The sequence below is a fragment of the Monodelphis domestica genome, chromosome 7 (genome assembly GCF_027887165.1).
Source record: "Monodelphis domestica isolate mMonDom1 chromosome 7, mMonDom1.pri, whole genome shotgun sequence".
Lineage (NCBI taxonomy): Eukaryota > Metazoa > Chordata > Mammalia > Didelphimorphia > Didelphidae > Monodelphis > Monodelphis domestica.
In genome coordinates, this window is record NC_077233.1 from 181318680 (window position 1) to 181332952 (window position 14273).

At 37.4% G+C, this 14273-nt stretch overlaps 1 pseudogene; it reads left to right on the top strand.

Annotated features, from left to right (window-relative positions):
• Positions 1 to 322: 322 nt before the first annotated feature.
• LOC107649495 (serine/threonine-protein kinase STK11-like) lies at positions 323 to 8879 on the top strand (annotated as a pseudogene).
• Positions 8880 to 14273: the final 5394 nt, after the last annotated feature.

Genomic DNA, 14273 nt, shown 5'->3' on the forward strand with positions numbered 1-14273 from the left:
TGTTGTATTCTCTTTGCATTATTTCCCATTTTTCCTGCCAGAAGGCTTCCATCTTTTTGATAACCTCCAATTTAAATTCTTCAAGACCTTATGGACAATTTCTATTTCTTTTCAAAGGATTTGGAGCATTTATTTGGGTTTTCTCTTCTGCAATTTCCTCTCTAGTCTGTATTTTTACTCCATAAAAACTATCCAAAGTTAACCCCTTCTTCTTGCCTTTCTTGGTGTTGGGAAGTTGTTCCTGGGCACTTTTTGCCATCTCTATGGTTTTTCCTTCCCTTTCCAGTTAGAAATCTGAGTAAGGAGGGCTAACTCTCTGTATATGGATCTAATGATCAAGGCCTTTTGCCTTGGGCAAGCTCTCGATTCTCCGCAGCTGGGCTATATTCCCGAGGGAGCCCAAGGTCTGCCCTCCCCTGCCTTCTGGCGTTTCTGGTGTTACTACTCTCAGGGGTGAGTCCTTGGTGGTATTAGTCAACTCCCAAGACCTATAGGTGCCCCTTGCTCACTTCAGGGGTGCCCTTCACACACTCGTTGATTATGGCGTGCTGTTTCTTAGTGCCCAAGTTCTGAGCTCCCCAGCACCAATAATAAAGGGATGCCATTGAAACCAGAATCATATTGGTCAGTAAATTCTCATGTATCTTGCTAGGAGAGCCAGAAGGTATGCTGCCTTTGAGGACAAATATTCTATGTGCAGGGGAAATAACAAAACTTGCCTCATGGTGAAGAATCTCCTCTGTGCATCCTCACCTCTAAAACTTCATGTCTTGATTCCTCCCTCTGAAATGAAGGAGTAAGCGATTGTTAACAAAACAAATGCTTTATCACCCTGAGGCGATTTTTCTCCCAGGATGCAAAAGGCCTCCAAAGAAAACCAAGACAAAATTGCTTTCATAAAGAGAAATAAATAATTGTGGGATGCCCAAGTCTCCACAGTAGAAGAAAGCAGCCTCCATTGCCTTTTAAAATCCTCCTGAACCCCAGGTAGAAATAAATAGCTCTATTATCCCTAGAAGTTTCATTATTCATTTTTGTCAGTTTCATCCAGACCTAAACATTTGAATGGTCATGTATGTAATTCAACCTCTAAATCAGGTTTGGAATAAAAGCTCATCAAGTTAAAATTCATTTTTGAAACAAATTACTGCAATTTCCTGCATAAATTGGTAGGGATTTGTTCTTAACTCATAATTTACCAGTCAACAACCTCTATTGAACTTTTTCTGAAGGTTGTATGTTATAATAGGAAGAAAAGAAACAATTACTACTGAACACGATGTTAAATGCTTCACAAAAATCATCTAATTTGATCTTCACAACTCTTAGAAGAAAGTGCTATTATTGCCACAATTTTTTAGCTGAAGAGATTGAGGCAGACAGAGATTAAATAACTTGTCCAGAATCACACAGCTAGGAGATGTCTGAATCTGGATTTGAACTCAAGTCTTCCTATCTATTGTATTACCTAGCTACGTCAGAGTATTAAGTCTAGAATTGAACCATAAAATGATATTGTTTACTGAAATCTCCAGTAATCTTACATAAAAATGAAACTTATGCTTTTCTACATGGCCAATGTGAGAACTTGATTTTATTTGCAAATGCATTCTTGTTATTAAAGCTCGTCTTTTGTGCAGGGGCCTATTAGAGGGAGAGAAAATTACTTGAAAAAGTAATGACATTTACTTTTTAATTTTTAAAAAATTAATTATCATTTTTAAAAACCCTTACCTTCCGTCTTGGAGTCAATACTGTGCTTTGGCTCCAAGGCAGAAGAGTGGTAAGGGCTAGGCAATGGGGGTCAAGTGACTTAGCCAGGGTCACACAGCTGGGAAGTGTCTGAGGTCACATTTGAACCTAGGACCCCCCTTCTCTAGGCCTGGCTATCAATCTACTGAGCTACTCAGCTGCCCCCAACATTCACTTTTTAAAAAAATTAAAGTTACACAGAAATCTCCAGTCTCCCTGCTATATTTCACACACAGAGAAAAGTCCTGATGCTCAGAAAGGGAGTGGTTCCTATGAATAATATACTGCCAGGGGCTAAAGGAAAGGGAATCCTAACAATATTTCTTCTCTCTCCCTGGGATGCTGAGGTGTTCAGTGGCATGAAGCCCCCTGTCCTATAGCATCAGAGAATAACTGTTTAATCCACCACCAGGGGTCTGTCCTCTAACATTCCTCTATTTAGTCCTATCTCTAGATTAGGATTGTATAGAATAATTTTTTCATGCCATTTCTCATATTAGATTGTGAGCTCCAGGAGACTAGGGGCTTTGTGATTGTTTTTTTATTTTTAATTTCCCTTTCTTTTCTTTGTACCCAACATATAGCAAAATATGTGGAACAGAATAAACACTTTAGTCAATGTTCAGGCATTTTGTAGTGGTGACCAATTCTTCATGACTTCATTGAGGGTTTTCTTAGCAAAGATACTAGAATGATTTTCTGTTTTCTTCTCTAGCTCATTTTACAGATGAGGAAACTGAGGTAAATAGGGTTAAGCGACTTGTGCAGGATCACAGAGCTAGTATCTGAGGCAAGATTTGAATTCAGGCAGCCAAGTTTGCCTCACTCTAGGCTGGGCACTCAATCCACTCTGGCACCTAACTGCCCTAATGAATAAATGCTTATTGATTAACTGATTGGCTGTCAAAGATCTCCCAAAATCCATATGTCTTTGTTTACTGCTCATCAGCTAACTTTTTGGTCTGAAAAATCCTCCATAGCCAGGTTGAAATCTAGAGAGGAGAGAGAATCGCATGATGTTAAGCCAACTCTGATGTGTTCCCCTTTGGCCACCCTGAGGCAGGGATTTAGAAATATATATTCAGCTGATATATGGTAATGGGGGAGGTCAGAGCCTTGATGTTTAGATTAAGCACTTAAATGGATCTATGGAGGATTTCCCCACTAACCTATTTTAATGCCTTGCATGATCCCAATCGCTGCCTGTAAAATATTGTTAAAGTACTGCCATGATCATTTTACTCCCTTACTTAAAACATTTTATTGGTACTAAATAAAGCTTAAAATCTGGATTCTCCAGGTCACTAATCTGACTCTTTCATACATTTTACAATCTAGTCAAAATAAGTAACTCTCTTTTTTCTAAGTTTGGCCTCTCTCATTTCATTTTTTTCCCTCTATGCTATCCCCTCCATCTTTAGAATAGACTGTTTTTTTCCCCATCATATCAATCTGTTGAAATTTTTCCTTTCCTCCAAATTCTGATTTAGATTTCATTTCCTCATGAAGATTTTCGAGACTCATTCCCAGGGAAAAGTATTCTGTCCTCTTTCAAATTTATCAAAGAATGTTACTTGGCTTTCATTTGGTCCTGGCACATGTCAATATAACGAGCAGTTGAAGGAAGTGAAGGTTAGCTTGGAGAAAAGAATTCTGATCAATTCAGTGATCAGCTCTGATTCCAGAAGTTTTGATGATGAAGAATCATGTCTTCGTCTTGACAGAGGATTGACTCGTTCTGCAGAATGAGGTGCCTATTTTTAGACTTGTCCAAAATAGGAAATTGGAAATATGCTTAATTATGAATATTTTTTACTAGAATGTTGCTTTTCTTTTCTTTTTATTCCCCTTCGGGAGAGGCAGCAAGATTTGAGAGAAGAAAAACTGGATGCTAATTTCAAAAAATGGAAAAAGAAGGCATTTTGGGTATGATACCATTTTTCAAGTAATAGAAAGTCTTTGTATAAGATAGATTAAATTTCTACTGTTTGACTTAAGAAGGGAAAACTAGAAGCAATGGGTAAAAGTTGTATATATATAAAGGAGAGTAGGGAGTATCCCTAATTATTGGACCCATCCCAAAATGAGATGGATTGTCTGTGGAGAAAATGGATTCTTCTCCTCTGAGAGTCTTCGAGTAAAGGCAGAATAAGTATCTATTGCATGTGTTTTAGAAAGATTATTTTTTTCATATTGAATAGAACTAGGTTGGCTTTTTGTCATTTCACTTGTTTTCTCACAGTGCTTTGCACAAATTATGAACTTAATATATTTTGTAGAAAGTCACAGGATTCCAGGCTCTCTGAGAAATTGGGAGAGATCAGAGATAGTCTATTGCCTCAGACATCTGGAATTTTCTCTTGTTAACTGATTTTAATATCTATCAAAGCCAATCTTTGATAGGAATAGAACCTAGCAGGGTTTGTTTAACTAAGGGGGAGAAAGAGAAGGGATAGAAAGGAGAGCCCAGCATCTTTGAGTAAGATATAGAAAAGGTAAAGATCTGGAAAGACAGGTGATGTCTCTCCTGTATGATTCTGGAGAAGCTAAGCTCATACTGTCCCTTCTTCATAGAACAGGATATCTGTATGAACTCTCTTATTTTTTGAAGAACTCTTCTTGGATAAAAGGAAAACTATTTGTAAAGGTGATTTCTTCTGATGGGTGGATAGGAAGGGGAGACCATTCAACATTCATTTTAAGCCTATTATGTTTCACATGGAGAAAGTCAGAGTATTGTAGTCCAAGAAGATCTAGGTTCAAGGATTTTCATTAACACATGCTGGCTATATGATAACAGCAAATCCCAATCTCCCATTGTCCCAAATAGCTCCTTATAATGCTATTGTAGAAAAGCTGCTGATCTGCACTGGGAAAGATAATTTTCTCATGAGAATTCAGTTCAAGATCAAAACATGCTAGGTACTGAGGATACAAATTTAAAGAAGAATCATTGCCTGCCTCAGGGAGATTGTATTCTATTGGAGGGAAACAATATGAACATATTGTATAAGTAAATGCAAAATGTAGACAAAATAATTTTGACGAAAAAGGTAGCAAGAATGTATGGAGATTAGGATATGTCTTGTGTAGAAGGCAACTTTTAAACTTGGTCTTTTTTTCAAACTCTTAACATTTATCTTAGAATCCATACTGTGTATTTATTCTAAGGCAGAAAAAGGCCTAGGCAATGGGGATTAAGTGACTTGCTTAAGGTCAAACAGCTAGAAAGTATCTGAGGACAGATTTGAGCCCATCTCGAGGCCTCCCTCTCAATCCACTGAATTATAGAGCTGACCCCTTAAACTTAGACTGGAAGAAAGCTAGAGATTGTATGAAGTGGAAGTGAAGAAAAAGGACATTTCAGGCATATGAATAGCCTGTTAAAAAGAATTTAGGCAAAAGGTGGAATATTGTGTATAAAGAATCGCTCCGTTTGGCTGGAAAGTACAATATGTAAAGAAAAATAATGAACAGGAACCCAAAAAAGATAGACTGTAAAGGTTTATAAAAGGGGTTTGTATTTTGTCCTATAGTCAGCTAGGTGGTTCAGTGAATAGAGTGTCACACTTGGAGTCAGGAAGACTCATCTTCCTAAGTTCAAATCTGGCACTTACTAGCTATATGATCCTAAGCATGTCACCAAACCCTGTTTGCATCAGTTTCCTCATCTGTTAAGTAAGCTGAAAAAGGAAATGGAAAATCAGTCCAATGTCTTTGCCAAGAAAATCCTAAATTATATCACAAAGAGTCAGACACAACTAGAAACAACTGAATAACAACAGTTTTTTCTCCTAAACATAACTGGCAATTACTAGAGCTTCCTAAATAGGGGAGTGATATGATCAGACCTGTGCTTTAGGAGCATCAATTTGCCAGCTCTGAGGAGAAGAGATTTGGAGAAACTAAAAGCAGTGAGATGATGTTTGGCAGATGATTGTAATAATCTAAGTGAGAGGGAATGAAGGCTTAAATTAGAGTATAGAGAGAAGACTCATATGAAACATTTTATTAGGAGTGTCACAATTTGGCAGTTGATTGCTTATTAAAAGGCAAAAAAAGGAAGAGTTGGAGATATTTAGATTGCAAATCTGAGTGACTAGAAGAATGATGATTGATTAATCATTAATTTATAATATTTTTCCATGGTTAAAAGACTCATGTTTTTTCCACCCCCTTCCCACAAGCCCTTCCCATACCTGACACAAAATTCCACCGGGTTTTAAATGTGTCATTGATCAAGACCTATTTCCATATTATTGATATGTGTACCAGGGTGATCATTTAGAGTCTATATCCCCAATCATATCCCCAATCAACCCATGTGATCAAGCAGTTCTTTTCTTCTGTGTTTCTATTCCCACAGTTCTTCCTCTGAATGTGGATAGCATTCTTTCTCAGAAGTCCCTAAGAATTGTCCTGGATCATTACATTGCTGCTAGTAGAGAAGTCCATTACGTTTAATTGTGCCACAGTGTATTAGTCTCTGTGTACAATGTTCTCCAGGTTCTGCTCCTTTCAATCTGCATCAATTCCTGGACGTTGTTCCAGTCCCCATGGAATTCCTCCAGTTCATTATTCCTTTGAGCACAATAATATTCCATTACCAACATATACCACAATTTGTTCAGCCATTCCCCAATTGGAGGGCATCCCCTCATTTTCCAATTTTTTCCACCACAAAGAGCACAGCTATGAATATTCTTATACATGATTTTTTCCTTATTATCTCTTTGGGGTACAAACCCAGCACTGCTATGGCTGGATCAAAGGGAAGGCATCCTTTTAGAATCCTTTGGGCTTAGTTCCAAATTGCCCTCCAGAATGGTTGGATCAATTCACAACTCCACCAGCAATGCATTATTGTCCCAATTTTGCCACATCTCCAACATTTATTACTTTCCTTTGCTATCATGTTAGCCAATCTACTAGGTGTGATGTGATACCTCAGAGTTGTTTTGATTTGCATTTCTATAATTATAAGAACACCTTTTCAATATGCTTATTAAGAGTTTTGATTTCTTTATCTGAAAATTGCCTATTCATGTCCCTTGCCCATTTATCAATTGGGGAATGGCTTGATTTTTTGTACAATTGATTTATCTCTTCATAAATTTGAGTAATTACACCTTTGTCATAGGTTTTTATTATGAAGATTTTTTCCCAATTTGTTGCTTCCCTTCGAATTTTGGTTGCATTGGTTTTATTTGTACAAAAACTTTTGAATTTAATGTAATCAAATTATTTATTTTACATTTTATAATTTTTTCTAACTCTTTCATGGTCATAAAATCTGTCCTTTCTCAAAGATCTGACATGTATACTATTCTGTTTTCACATAATTTACTTATAGTTTCCTTCTTTATATTCAAATCTTTCACCCATTCTGAGTTTATCTTGCTGTAGGGTATGAGATGTTAACCTAAACCTAATCTTTCCCATACTGTTTTCTAATTTTCCCAGCAGCTTTTGTCAAATAGGGAATTTTTGTCCCAAAAGCTGGAATCTTTGGGTTTATCATATACTGTCTTGCTGAGGTAATTTACCCCAAGTCTGTTCCACTGACCCTCCCTTCTGTCTCTTAGCCAGGACCATGTTGTTTTGATGACCACTGCTTTATAGTACAGTTTAAGATCTAATAAGGCTAGGCCCCCAACTTCACACTTTTTTTCTTTATTTCCCTTGATATTCTTGACCTTTTGTTTTTCCAAATGAACTTTGTTATATATTTTTTCTAATTCAGTAAAAAAAAGCTTCTTGGTAGTTTGATAGGTATGGCACTAAATAAGTAGATTAGTTTGGGTATGACTGTAATTTTTATTATGTTAGCTCATCCTACACATGAGCAATTAATGTTTTTCCAATTCTTTAGATCTAATTTTAATTGTGTGGAAAGTGTTTTGTAGTTGTGTTCATATAATTCCTGTGTTTGTTTTGGCAGATAGATTCCTAAGTATTTTTTATTGCCTAGGGTGATTTTAAATGGAATTTCTCTTTCTAATACTTGCTGCTGAAATGTGTTAGAAATATATAGAAATACTGATGTCTTATGCAGATTTATTTTGTATCCTGCAACTTTGCTAAAGATGTTGATTATTTCCACCAGCTTTTTAGTTGATTCTCTAGTCTTCTTTAAGTAGACCATCATATCATCTGCAAAGAGTGATAGCTTGGTCTCCTCATTGCCTATTTTAATTTCAATTTCTTTTTCTTCTCTAATTGATACTGCTAGTCTTTCTAGTACAATGTTAAATAATAGAGGTGCTATTGGGCATCTTTATTTCTCTCCTGATCTTATTGGGAAGGCTTCTAATTTATCCTTATTGCAGATGATGCTTGCATTAGCTGAGGTTTTAGATACAGCTTAGGTGTTAGCTATGGCTTAGACACCTTTTCAGGCTTTAAAGTGGACATCTGGCCAGTTGGGGTCACACTATACAACATTACACAAAGTCTTTACCCCTTTAAAGGGGATAACATCTATAAATTATTTGAAAACATTGGGAAAGGGCATTATAAGATTCCAGGTGATTGTGACCTCCCACTCTCAGCTGCTAAAAGGCATGCTTGAATATGAATCATCCAAGAGATTTTCAAGATTGCAGATAAGGCAGCACAACTGGTTTCCTAAGAAACACCCCCAGACAGAGGCCCTGGTTCCTATTCCTTCCAGCCAGGAAACCAAGGACACATGGTGAACTATGACAGTGGTGCCTTATGTGGAGGATCTGTATGGCTACCATGAGGATGAGGATGATGACCTCTTTGATATTGAGGATGACATGATCTATACTCAGGATTTTACAGTACCAAGACAGGTCCCTGAGGAGGAGGCTGGACAAAAAGGACAGAACCTAGGGGCCCGGGGTCCCCCCAAGGTGGTGTGCATAAATGGTATTGAGATAGCACAGCTGAGCACCAAAGCCAAAGCTGAGCAGAGGGTTAACACCTCCTCCAAACCCTCCCACAAGTCCTGCTCTGCCAACAGCAAGATCCATTGGCTATCAGCTTGTAAGCAGCAGGATCTTCCCCCACCCCTGGACTGGGGCCTGGAAAGCATCCTGTGTTGGGGGCTCCGTGGGCCACTAAGCATCCCAAGCCATTCTGTGCTCTCGTGTCTATTCTGACGGTGGACACATCCCGTTCCCTCACCTGACCATTCTAGGAAATGAAACCATTCCAACCCAAATCAGCTCTCAGACTCAAAGAGAGGATGAGATGCAGGTAGTTTGGACCCCAGAGGAGGGTGGATGGGGCCTGGACACAGGCCTTTCCAGATGTTCCACTCTCCCAGCTGCACCCTCCAACACACACCTTCTGCTGGAACATTGCATTTTGCCAATCAATCCCACCCCCTAATTCAGTGTCTTCCTCCTGTACTACTGTGGGAGGAGAGCCGAGAAGAGATGGCTCTTCTCTCTCTGTCCATCCTTTTTATTACCAGCCAAGTCCAGCTGTCCAATGAGCACTGGTCCTGCCCTGCTATGCCCTTCCAAAGGTGGACAACTTCTGTGCAAAGCCACAATAATGCATTTATGTTTTAATGAAGTTTATGTTTTAAATTACTTGTATCTATTTCCCCCCTTATTTTTGTTTTTACTTTATTAGAGATTCACATACATTGTCATGTTTAAACAAATCATAAAAGAGAAACAGGTATTAAAGAAACTAACCTCTCCTATTCAAAGAAACAAACTGAGCTTCATGCTGTACAGGGCTCAAAGAGAGAGATTTTGAATGGCTACCCCTCCCTCTTTTTTAAAGAAAAAATAAAACAAAGAGGTAGATTTGAAAAAAAAAATACAAGATTCATGTTCTTTCCCTCCCCTCTTCAGTCCCCATTCCTGGAGCTGACAAGCAATTCCACTGGGTTATATATGTATCATTGTTCAAAATCAATTTTCATATTATTCATATTTGCAGTAGAGCAATCGTTTAACAATAAAACTCCAATCATATCCCCATTGAACCACATGAATGATCTTTCTCTGGATGTGGATACCGCTCTTTCTCCTAGGTCCCTTAGAATTGTCCTGGATCATTACATTACTACTAGTAAAGAAGTCCAAGTTTGGCTGTGATCAGGGGCCCAGCCCTCTAAGAAACCTTGGAGGCTGGGAAGAACTAGACTGAGGCAACCTAAATTCACAGAAAACCCACCCATATCACCCAGACCCCAGATCAAAAAGGAAAGGGGAATAAAACCACCAAAGGGATGGCACACATGGCCCAAAATCAAGCCTCCAGGAAGAAAGGGAAAAAGGTGACTATTGAAAACTTTTATGGTGGAAGTACCCAAGGAAAAGAAGAGAATGAGGAGGAAATCCAAAAAAAAAAAATCAGAACATGCCTCCCAAAATGGAAACTATCAACAAGCTCTGGAAGATCTCAAACTGGAACTTATCCAAAAGATGGAAACCTGGAAAGAAAAATGAGAGAAAGAGATCAGCAGTCTGACCGATAAGACTGCTAAATTGGAAAAAGAGCTTGAAGCATCCAATAGAAGGGCAGACAAGGCTGAAAAGCAAAACCAGTCCCTAACGACCAGAATTAAGCAACTCGAAGAAGAAAGTGAGATCATAAAACAGCAAGAATCAATAAAGTAAAGCCCAAAAATTAATGAATTAGAAGAAAACACAAAATATCTCACTGAAAAGGTCACAGACTTGGAAAACAGAGGAAGAAGAGACAACCTCCGAATTATCGGTCTCCCAGAAAAACCAGAGATAAACAATAGACTTGATGTTATTCTACAGGAGATTATAAAATAAAATTGCCCACACATTCTGGAGCAAGGGGGCAAAATAGAAATAGAAAGGGTTCATAAAACACCCTCTATACTAAATCCCCAAAAGACAACCCCTAGGAATGTAATTGCTAAATTCAAGAGATTCCAAGAAAAGGAGAAAATCCTACAAGAAGCCAAGAAGAGGAACTTCAGATATAGGGGGGATCCCATAAGGATCACACATGACTTAGCAGCTAACACACTAAGAGACCTCAAAGAATGGAACATGATATTTAGAAAGTCAAGAGAGCTGGGTCTCCAACCAAGAACCCAGCAAAACTGACTATATACTTCCAGGGGAAAGTATGGGCATTCAACAAAATAGAAGATTTCCAAGCATTTGCTAAGAAAAGACCAGACTTTAGTGGAAAATTTGATATCCAAGCACAGAAATCAAGAGAAACATGAAAAAGTAAATATGAAAGAAAGGGAAAAGGAGATAAATCTTATCTTTTTCTTTAAGTCAAACTCTCTTTTATAAGGACTATATTTACATCAAATTATATATATATTAATATGTGGGGAAAATGTTTTGTGCAACTCTCAAAAATTGTATGCATCATAAGAATAGTTAGAAGAAACATGAATAGGGAAAGATTGGGGCATTAAGAAGATTTGGGGAAAGTGGGGGAAAAGAAAGGAAAAGGGAGGGGGGAACCATCGATAACACTAAGATTTATTTCAAGAAAAAGGGGGGGACTTAATAGAATAATCTTTCCCATATAAAGATACACATGGGAAGGGGAGGGGAAGTACTCTCATATGAGAAGTAGAGTAAGAGAACGTGAAGTGGAATTACTTGAACCTTACTCTCAGTGAAATCAAATCTGAGAGGGAAGAACATCTAGATCCAGTGGGATCCTGAATTCTATCTTATCCAATAGGGCAAGAAAGAAAGGAAAATTAAGGAGGGGGAGGGGGAAGGGAGTATAAAAAGGGAGGGTCTAGAAAGGGAAGCAACTCAAGGGAGGGGACTAGGAGGACTGACCTAAAGTAAATCACTGGTTCAAAAGGAGATAGCTAAAGAAGAAAGGTCAGAACCAGGGGAAGATATCCAAATGCCAGCAAATCCACAAATGACAATCATAACTTTGAACGTGAATGGGATGAACTCACCCATAAAACATAGACAAATAACAGATTGGATTAGAACCCCAAACCCTACCATTTGTTGTCTTCAAGAAAAACATATAAGGCGGGTTGACACTCACAAGGTTAGAATTAAAGGTTGGAGTAAGACCTTTTGGGCCTCAACTGATAGAAAGAAGGCAGGAGTTGCAATCATGATATCTGACAAAGCCAAAGCAAAAGTAGACCTGATCAAAAGGGATAGGGTAGGTAAATATATTCTGTTAAAAGGGAGTATAGACAATGAGGAAATATCACTAATCAACATGTATGCACCAAATGGTATAGCATCCAAATTTTTAATAGAGAAATTAGGAGAATTGAAGGAGGAAATAGACAGTAAAACGATATTAGTGGGAGACTTGAACCAACCACTATCAAATTTAGATAAATCAAACCAAAAAATAAACAAGAAAGAGGTAAAAGAGGTGAATGAAATCTTAGAAAAATTAGAGTTAATTGACATATGGAGAAAAATAAATAGGGACAAAAAGGAATACACCTTCTTTTCAGCACCACATGGCACATTCACAAAAATAGATCATACACTAGGTCACAGAAACATGGCACTCAAATGCAGAAAAGCAGAAATAATAAATGCAGCCTTTTCAGATCACAAGGCAATAAAAATATTGATCGGTAAGGGTACATGGAGAGCCATATCAAAAATTAATTGGAAATTAAATAATATGATACTCCAAAATCAGATAGTTAGAGAAGAAATCATAGAAACAATTAATAATTTCATTGAAGAAAATGACAATGGCGAGACATCCTTTCAAACCTTATGGGATGCAGCCAAGGCAGTACTTAGAGGAAAATTCATATCCCTGAGTGCATATATTAACAAATTAGGGAGGACAGAGATCAAGGAATTGGAAATGCAAATAAAAAAAAAAACTTGAGAACAAACAAATTAAAAACCCCCCAAAGAAAGCCAAACTAGAGATCCTAAAAATTAAGGGAGAAATTAATAAAATCGAAAGTGACAGAACTATTGAGCTAATAAACAAGACTAGAATCTGGTACTTTGAAAAAACAGATAAAATAGACAAAGTACTGGTCAATCTAATTTTAAAAAGGAAAGAAGAAAGGCAAATTAACAGCATCAAGGATGAAAAGGGGGATCTCACCTCCAATGAAGAGGAAATTAAGGCAATCATTAAAAACTATTTTGCCCAACTATATGGCAATAAATATACCAACCTGGTGATATGGATGAATATTTACAAAAATATAAATTGCCTAGACTAACAGAAGAAGAAATAGATTTCTTAAATAATCCCATATCAGAAAAAGAAATCCAATAGGCCATCAAAGAACATCCTAAGAAAAAATCCCCTGGGCCTGATGGATTCACCAGTGAATTCTATCAAACATTCAAAGAACAGCTAACTCCAATACTATACAAACTATTTGACATAATAAGCAAAGAGGGAGTTCTACCAAACTCCTTTTATGACACAAACATGGTACTAATTCCAAAGCCAGGCAGGCCAAAAACAGAGAAAGAAAATTATAGACCAATCTTCCTAATGAATATAGATGCAAAAATCTTAAATAGGATACTGGCAAAAAGACTCCAGCAAGTGATCAGAAGGGTCATCCACCAGGATCAAGTAGGATTTATACCAGGGATGCAGGGCTGGTTCAATATTAGGAAAACTATCCACATAATTGATCACATCAACAAGCAAACCAACAAGAACCACATGATTATCTCAATAGACGCAGAAAAAGCCTTTGATAAAATACAACACCCATTCCTATTAAAAACACTAGAAAGCATAGGAATAGCAAGGTCGTTCCTAAAAATAATAAACAGTATATATCTAAAACCATCAGGTAATATCATCTGCAATGGGGATAAACTAGATGCATTCCCAATAAGATCAGGAGTGAAACAAGGATGCCCATTATCACCTCTATTATTTGACATTGTATTAGAAACACTAGCAGTAGCAATTAGAGAAGAAAAAGAAATTGAAGGAATTAAAATAGGCAAGGAGGAGACCAAATTATTGCTCTTTGCAGATGACATGATGGTCTACTTAAAGAATCCTAGAGATTCAACCAAAAAGCTAATTGAAATAATCAACAACTTTAGCAAATTTGCAGGATACAAAATAAACCCACATAAGTCATCAGCATTTCTATATAATTCCAACACAGCTCAGCAGCAAGAACTAGAAAGAGAAATCCCATTCAAAATTACCTTACACAAAATAAAATACTTAGGAATCTATCTCCCGAGACAAACACAGGAACTATATGAACACAACTACAAAACACTCTCCACAGAACTAAAACTAGACTTGAACAATTTGAAGAACATTATCTGCTCATGGGTAGGACGAGCCAATATAATAAAAATGACCATCCTACCCAAACTCATCAATCTATTTAGTGCCATACCCATGGAACTTCCAAAAATTTTTTTTACTGATTTAGAAAAACCATAACAAAGTTCATTTGGAAGAACAAAAGATCAAGGATATCCAGGGAAATAATGAAAAAATACAAAGGAAGGGGGTCTTGCCGTCCCAGATCTCAGACTATATTATAAAGCAGAGGTCATCAAAACAATTTGGTACTGGCTAAGAGA